This window comes from Panthera tigris, chromosome D2 (genome assembly GCF_018350195.1).
Source record: "Panthera tigris isolate Pti1 chromosome D2, P.tigris_Pti1_mat1.1, whole genome shotgun sequence".
Lineage (NCBI taxonomy): Eukaryota > Metazoa > Chordata > Mammalia > Carnivora > Felidae > Panthera > Panthera tigris.
In genome coordinates, this window is record NC_056670.1 from 23,028,618 (window position 1) to 23,036,382 (window position 7,765).

Sequence of the window (7,765 nt, forward strand, 5' to 3'; positions counted from 1 at the left end):
GAAGAATAATCCCAGATGTGTACTCAGCTCCAATATGAACCAGGGCACATCAAGCAAGCCTAGAGCTTGACATTAGACTTGGGGAAAATAAGTCCAAACATGCCTGCTTTCTTGGTTCCCAATGAAACACCTAAGACAAATTACACAGATGCAAAACATATATGAAGAAGTGAAAGCATAAGGCAAAAACCACAAAGGAACAAAAAGCACTGATGTCAGTAATAAAAATACCATGGTATTTTTTTTTTCCGCTGAATCAGTCAGAACTCTATCAGTTGTTGGTGACCTAAATGCAACTCAAATTAGTTGCAACCAAAAAGGGAGTTAATCCATCAGTTCATACATTTAGAAATTCAAGGGATCATGTGTGATGGCTTCATCGATCTCTCCACAGTGATGTACTCAATGATCCCAAAGAACCAGCTGTTCCATGCTTGTTTCTATTGCTTGTAACCTTCAAAGGAAAAAGAGACCTTCTCTCACCTAAGAGTTTCAGCAGAAGTCCCAGGGTTACCAGCTGGAGCTGAGTGCCCATTCCTAAGCTTGTCACCTGCACATGGGGGATGCCAAATGCTTATGAGGCCCCACTCCTGGTCCCAAGATGTGGGCAGCCCTACCTGCACAATACTAATAAAAAGTGGGAATTGGGACAGCTCCCCAAGGGAAAAGCAGGAAGGTACACACAGAGTAAGGGGAAAAGGATTTTTTTGTTTCATTTTGTTTTATTTTGACAAACAACAAATAGCCACATTAGCTACCAAGACTCAGATGGTATTATGAAGAATGAACTTGGAAATAGCTAAAAGTCTCTGGACCCTCTGTGGGCCCCCTGTGGTATTTGTTCTTGAGCTCAAGGATCCAAGACTATATCAATGAGAAGACACAATGTGCATCCTTCATTTATTTAACAACTGTTTATTGAGTGCCATCCCAGAGTGAGGTACAACGGCTGGTACAACGGCCAGCAAGAAATACACATGTGGTAGGAGATGGGGTGGGGAATGATAATAACAGTGCATGGTCAGGAAGTGTCATTAGGTGACAGACACTATGATAAACTTATGTATTTTTAAGGGTGTCATGGGACCACAAAAGAAGAAATCCTAGCATAGAGTTGGGGGATCATGGAATGCTTCTAGAGGAAGTGAAATCAAAGCTGACATTTGAAAACCGGGTAGGAGTTTGGCTAGTCTGAGGGGGAAGTCGGGTAGTTCAAGCAAAGGAAACAGCACATGCAACATCCCCAAAACAAGAAAAAGTACAGTGTTGTAAAGGAATAGAAAGACTTACATAAAGCCAAATCATTTATTAATATAAATATCCTCAAGGGCGAAAACTGTATCTTACTTAACTCGTTTTGTGATCTCAGACAGGTCATTTGAATCCTCTGGGTCTCCCTCACAAAGTTGTTATAAGGATCGAAAGTAATAATGCATGTGAAATACTTTGTAAATTTTAAATCCTCTACAACGTAAGGCACATGTAGAGAACTAAAAGAAACACACAGAATCATAAAATCCTGAGTAATTAAGAAAAATGGCTCTATATCAGGGGGCTTCTGAAGAAAAACATGCTATAGCTTTATGATGTTGTCTGGTCACTAAGGCTTCCTTTTACTCACTGGAGGGTTTAAACTTTAGTCTATACTGTAGTTATTAGACTTATATCCTATAGTCTGTATACAGTGAAGACTGGGCCACATGTTCTCCTCATCAGCAGCCAGAAATTTAACGAGAGGAAATGGGCAACACGGAAGACTGTACACCCTAAACAAACAATGGAAGTGCTCAAAAAATGTGGGTCCTACACAGTGTTGTAAAAGCATCGTTGGCAGGATAGAGGGATCCTGGGATTTTAAAAGGAAAGGAAGAGAAATTTCGCTTGCTAATGTTCTAAGAGTATAATCAACGAAAAAGATGTACTTGGAAGATATCTGAAAGGGAAAAGAGAAATACAAGGCATGAAATGACTACAGCAGGTCACAGACTATGAATCTATGAGAAGAAGTACAGGAAATGGTTTGGGGACTCGTATTCTCAAAATGTCAACATAAGGTATGTTTAAATTGTAACTTAGGCCAGAGAGTCATGAATAATCAGTTTGTCTTGGAGAATTCTGGAATTATAAACAAAAGGATACAAAGCATGGCCCAAGGTAAATATTGACATGACTGAAGAGGAACCAGAAAAACTTTTAATGAAGCCAAAAATACTGCATCTGGGGAAGATGTTTCACATTCTTATAATAAACACTCGGATACAAGAAGTTTAAGGACGATGGGGAGGAATTATTGTCCAGTAGGTTGAAAAATTGAGTTAGAACAAAGGCTTTTTCCAATTTAAAACAGTAATACTATGAAAACATAAATATTAATTTTTAAAACCGTGTTATTTCTTAAAATAAAGATAATTGTCTCTGCCAAACACCTATTTGCCCAAAATATGAAAGGATTAGTATTCACATCCTGAGAGAGCCACCCAATTTATATTGTGGCAGATGATGTGCTGGGGATTCTTCCTCGAATCCCAGCTGCCCAGGGGCGAGGCAGTCTGGGAAGTCCCTCCTGCCTAGGCACGGGTCCCCCGCCCCCACAGTGACAAACCTCCCCATCAGCTGAAACACATCCCCCATCAAGGAGACTGAGGGAAGGACTGCTCTTATTCCCCCAGGTTCACACCTTGCTTCCTTCCAGAAGATGTTCAGGTAGGGTAACCTGAAACTTAGAATAAACAGAAGCCCATTATTGCTGCTTAGTGGGAGCCAGTGTAGGATCTTGTCAGCAGAACAGCACCATGGCAACCAGTTCTTCAAAGCGTTTTTTAAAAATACAAGTCAAATTTCATCTGGAAACATCCCAATTACCCAATTAGACTAAGCTGCGAAGTCTTTTTAGAATAATCTCAGATCATAAGTGAGTGAATAGCTCAAACCCAAACCATTGCTTTCTGATACCCAGAAAATGCAAGTGGTGGGTATTGTATTCTGGTAGAAAGACTGTTCTCTGTTAGCAGGAGGAAGGGGACCAGTCTGCATTTCCACAGGGTTCTCAATGCTAACATAATATATGACTATATCCCATTGGGAGCCATGAGATTCTGGTTTTATTTTTCCCACCTTACAGAATGGAAAACTAAGGAACTGTAAGTAGTCTCATCCCCAACAGGACACAGAAAGTCTGGGGTGGGGTGAATCTGGCTTTCTTCTGCTGTGTGTGTGTGCGTGTGTGTGTGCGCGCACACGTGTGCACACACGTAGCTCCAAAGAGTTGGCAGATTCAGGCTCCAAGCCCTGTAGATTCCACTTCTGAGATGACTCTACCTTCCACCTCTTCTCTCCACCCTTTCTTGGTACTGGTCAGAAACGTTCAGTGTTGACCACCTGGGCCACTGTAGCCTTTTCATGTTGTTGCTGGGAATGCCTCCAAATGCACAGGTCAGATCATGGGCTCCCCAATGCTCAGAGGACCAAAGCTACCCTGTAGCCTGTAAAAAAAAAAAAGTTCACTGGGCTAAGGATGGCAGTCAATGTCTCCTTGATGCTGCATATTAATAGAATGAAAAGAATTGTCCACTCTATCCTCATCTGCCAACCCAGCACACCATGAGCCATCAACATTCTATTCATTTCCTGAGATGTTCTGTCAACCTAGAATTAACCAATCTACCTGGGCTTCTTATCACTCACTCCTCAAGGCCCAGGCTGAGATCATGAGTATTTCCCTAATGCCTTACAACTGTATATCTAAGACCTGAGAGACATTTGTCATATGCCAGGCTCTGTGCAAAAGCCTTTTCCATGCACTGTCCCATTTCATCCTCACAGTTATCCTATGGGGTGGGTACCCCCACTGGCCACATTTCACAGATGAAGGAACAGAAGCATGGAGCACAGAGGTGATGTGGCCATCATCACAGATGGTAGGTGGCAAGCCTCACTCCAGAGCACCGAGAGTCCCTTGGCTGTGCTCTCCCTCTTTGGAGGTGATGTTTGCTCTGCACCCCCACTCTACTTTGACCCTCAAAGGGAGCGCATTTATTTCCCACTCCTCTCCGATACGTATAGTGGTAAGCCTCTCTGGGCCCAGCTTCCTCATCTGCAAGCTGGAGATAATAACTGATTATACAGTTTTGTTTTCTAAGGACCACATGAGCTACTCTGTTAAAAGGAAACACTTGGAACTATGCCTGGCACACAGCAGGCACTGGATGAATATCAGATATTAATTGATTAGACTAGTGCTTCTCCAACAAGAATTGGAGCTCCCCTGTCCAGCTTATCTTGGTATTCCCCAGACCTCCGAGCCTAAAGTAGTACTCTGCACAAGTTGAGCACGAGGTAAATGGATATTCAAATATTAGTTGAATGTGTCATTATGAATGGATGCCATGTATTGATCACTCTTCTTCCTGTCACAGTTAAAATAAAACCTACGGTCTCCACCCCACCCTACCAGGCACTCTCTTCCCTGGCATCTGACTACTGGCTCATTTCTTCCTTTCTCCCTCTCCCCCCATCCACTTCCTGTGACCACCCTGCCGTTCCCCAAACGCACCCAACACGTTCCTTCTCAGAGGCTCTGCTATAACCTCTCCCTCACTCTGCTATGTTTTTCTTAGAACTTGACAGTTTCTTCCATATCTATTTATGCATTTATTATCTACCCTCCCCGTTAGAATGGGAGCTCCATGAGAGCAATAAGCGGTCTGGCGCACGGCTATATTCCCTGTGTTCAGACAGTGAGTGGCACAGAGCAGATGTTCATTGATGATCAAATGAATACATGAATGAACAAATCAATTTTCAAACCCCACAACAATGTGGAAAGGTACATGACATTTTACAGATTAAAAAATTAAAAAAACTGGGGCTCCTAGGGGGCTCAGTTGGTTAAGTGTCCAATTCTTGACTTTGGCTCAGGTCATGTTCTCATGGTTCGTGAGTTCGCCCTGCATCGGGCTCTCTGTTGACAGTTCAGAGCCGGCTTGGAATTCTGTCTCCTCCCTCTCTGCTCCTCCCCTTACTCGTGCTGACTTCCTCTCTCTCTCCGTCTCTCTCTCTCTCAAATAAATAAACTTAAAAAAAATAAAAAATAAAAATAAATAAAAAATTAAAAACTAGGATGCAGAGATATTAAGCAATTTTACCAGAGGCACACATTTAGGAAAGGCAGAGCCTGAATTTTATCCATGTCTCTCTGATCCCAAAATTCATTCCAGAGTCTCCTAATCTTAAGGCATTCAGGTGCCACCTTTAAGAGCTTTGCCATGTTCCACAAAACATCTGAGCTAATATTTACCTCACATTTTTATTTAAGTCACTCATACCTTATGCAAATAATTTTATTTTAAAAGAAAAGCAATGATTTCCATGGAATAAATCACACTGAAATAGATGTGTATCCATTAAAATTCAAAATATTCACCGGTGTATTCTGAAGCAGGGCCACGCCTACTGCATTTGAAAGCATGCACCCTGCCTCTCTCTGCATAACCCTGGTGGGGGGCTGGTCCTGAAACCCTCAGCCCAGGGGTCAGAATCTTCTACACCTCACAGTCTGTATTCTCAGTCCTTCTCCTTCACTCAGTCTCCTGCTCACAAATCATTCTGCTTTTTCGTGGAACATTCCTCATTGAGAGAAAGCCAGAAAGAAGCCTTTAAAATACACACACACACACACACACACACATCCCGCGTGGGAAATTCAGGCAAGCCTATGAACACTCTAGCTCCCCAAATGAAAGCAAAAGCAGGATGCAGGAGGTGGGGAGAGAGACATTAATTGAAAACTTGAGGTTGTCAAGCCACACTGAGGAAAATCTCTCCGAGTTAAAGATCGGGGACATTTTTTTTTTAATAGAAAGTGGCTTCTATCAAAGCTTGATTGGTTGGTCAAAATCGCTAGTCATCCTGAAAATAATTGCCTGGAAGAAAGCACTGAGTGACCTGTCTGCTTGAAAAGGAGCAGCTCGCGCCGACAGCGAAGGCACCCCTCCAGCCGTCCTCCCCTTCTGCCCATTGGGGCCCTGGCCAGGATGCACTGAATCTGCTTAAGGAAGCATATTGCCTCATTATTTTCTGCTCCGACATGCATGCATATTTCTCATGGATGTTAACTCTCAACAACATAGAGGACGTGTTTGTGCTCTTTGTTTCCGCAGCCTTTTCATCTCGATGTCAGCGTTTTAAAAATATTCAGCCTATACTCCTCTTGGTGCAGCATGAGAAACAAGGAAGGGGGCCATGGGCCTGTTGAGGGTGAAGCTACTGCAAACAGGTCTGTGCCTGGCACTCCCCTCAGTCCGCAGAGAGTCTTCTTCTGCCGGCATCTGCTCCTGTCCCATCTCCTTCCTGGCACCACAGTGCCATCGAAAATGCAGATATGACCACAGCTCCTCTTGGACAAGAATTCTTCAACCTTCCCTACTGCCAACGTGAGAAAATTCGTCTTCCTTGATGTGATGTGCGAGGCCTCCCACCATCTAGCCCTGGCCTACCTCTTCTAAGCTCTTCTCACAGATTATTCCTGCATCCGCTAGAAGCACCTCCTGTTCCCTCCTACCCCTGGGCCTGCCCATGTTGCTCCTACAGGGCCACCTACAAGGCCCACTTACCTCCTCTCCTCACGTCCTTTGTTGGCCTTCGAAACTCCTTTTCCTCCTGTAAGACTCTGCTCCGTGAAGCCTTCTCTCACCAACCCCCTGCCCAAGTCAACTGACTTAGGGAAGAGAAATGCCCAGAGCCTTAGAGAAATGTCGTCTCATTAGGCTTCAGCCTTGTGTCAAAGGCCGACTCATACTTCCAGCAGCCCACACAGATCCCCAGCTTTCCTGAGTTTTTATGTTATTTAAATCTGTGACACATATCTGAACACTTCTTTTCCACCACAGATTTGAAATAATGCCAAGAATTCTGACCAAGTCATTCTCTTCCAGGAATCTGTCCTGAGGAAATAATCAAAAAGCTGGTTAAACATTTATGAACACAGACTCTTATTGCAGCATTTTTTATAATTACAAAAAGAAAATTTTAAAAAGGGAACAATCTAAGTGTGTAACAGCAGGAGGTGGTTATATAAGATATATCCATACGGCCATTAAAAATATTTTAAAGGGGCGCCTGGGTGGTTCAGTCAGTTGAGCTTCTGACTTTGGCTCAGGTCATGATCTAAGGGTTTGTGAGTTTGAGTCCCGTGTCAGGCTCTGTGCTTACAGCTCTGAGCCTGGAGCCTGCTTCAGATTCTGTGTCTCCCTGTCTCTCTGCCTCTTTCCCACTCATTCTCTCTCTCTCCCTCTCTCTCTCTCTCTTAAAAATAAATAAAAATTTTAAAATTTTTAAAAATATTTTGAAAAATATTTAAGGACATGGAAAAATGCCTATGAAATAATATCAACTTAAAAAGTAGAATCTAAAATTGCTTGTAAAATATGATCCCAGGTTTATAAAAGATTATATATATATATATATATATAGAGAGAGAGAGAGAGAGAATATATATATATATAATTCTATATATATTTTCTATATATATATATATAATTCTATATATATTTTCTCTCTCTCTCTCTCTCTCTCTCTATATATATATATATATATATACACATATATATCAAAATATCAAAATAATGAGTAGCATGGACTCCAGAACCAGGCTTCCTGGGTAAGTGTCATCCTCTGCTCTTGGGAATATTACTTAACCATTCTTCACTTTACTTTCCTTATCCATAATATGGGATAATAATAGAACATTTCATGTAGGGGTATGTTG

General features: G+C 42.3%; 1 long non-coding RNA gene across 1 annotated transcript; it reads right to left on the reverse strand.

The window, feature by feature from the left end:
* Positions 1–3,109: 3,109 nt before the first annotated feature.
* LOC122231805 lies at positions 3,110–7,109 on the reverse strand. The gene is made up of 2 exons (XR_006209054.1): positions 6,612–7,109; positions 3,110–3,482 (listed from the first exon to the last, which is right to left on the reverse strand). It is a non-coding gene; the product is annotated as an uncharacterized LOC122231805 (long non-coding RNA).
* Positions 7,110–7,765: the final 656 nt, after the last annotated feature.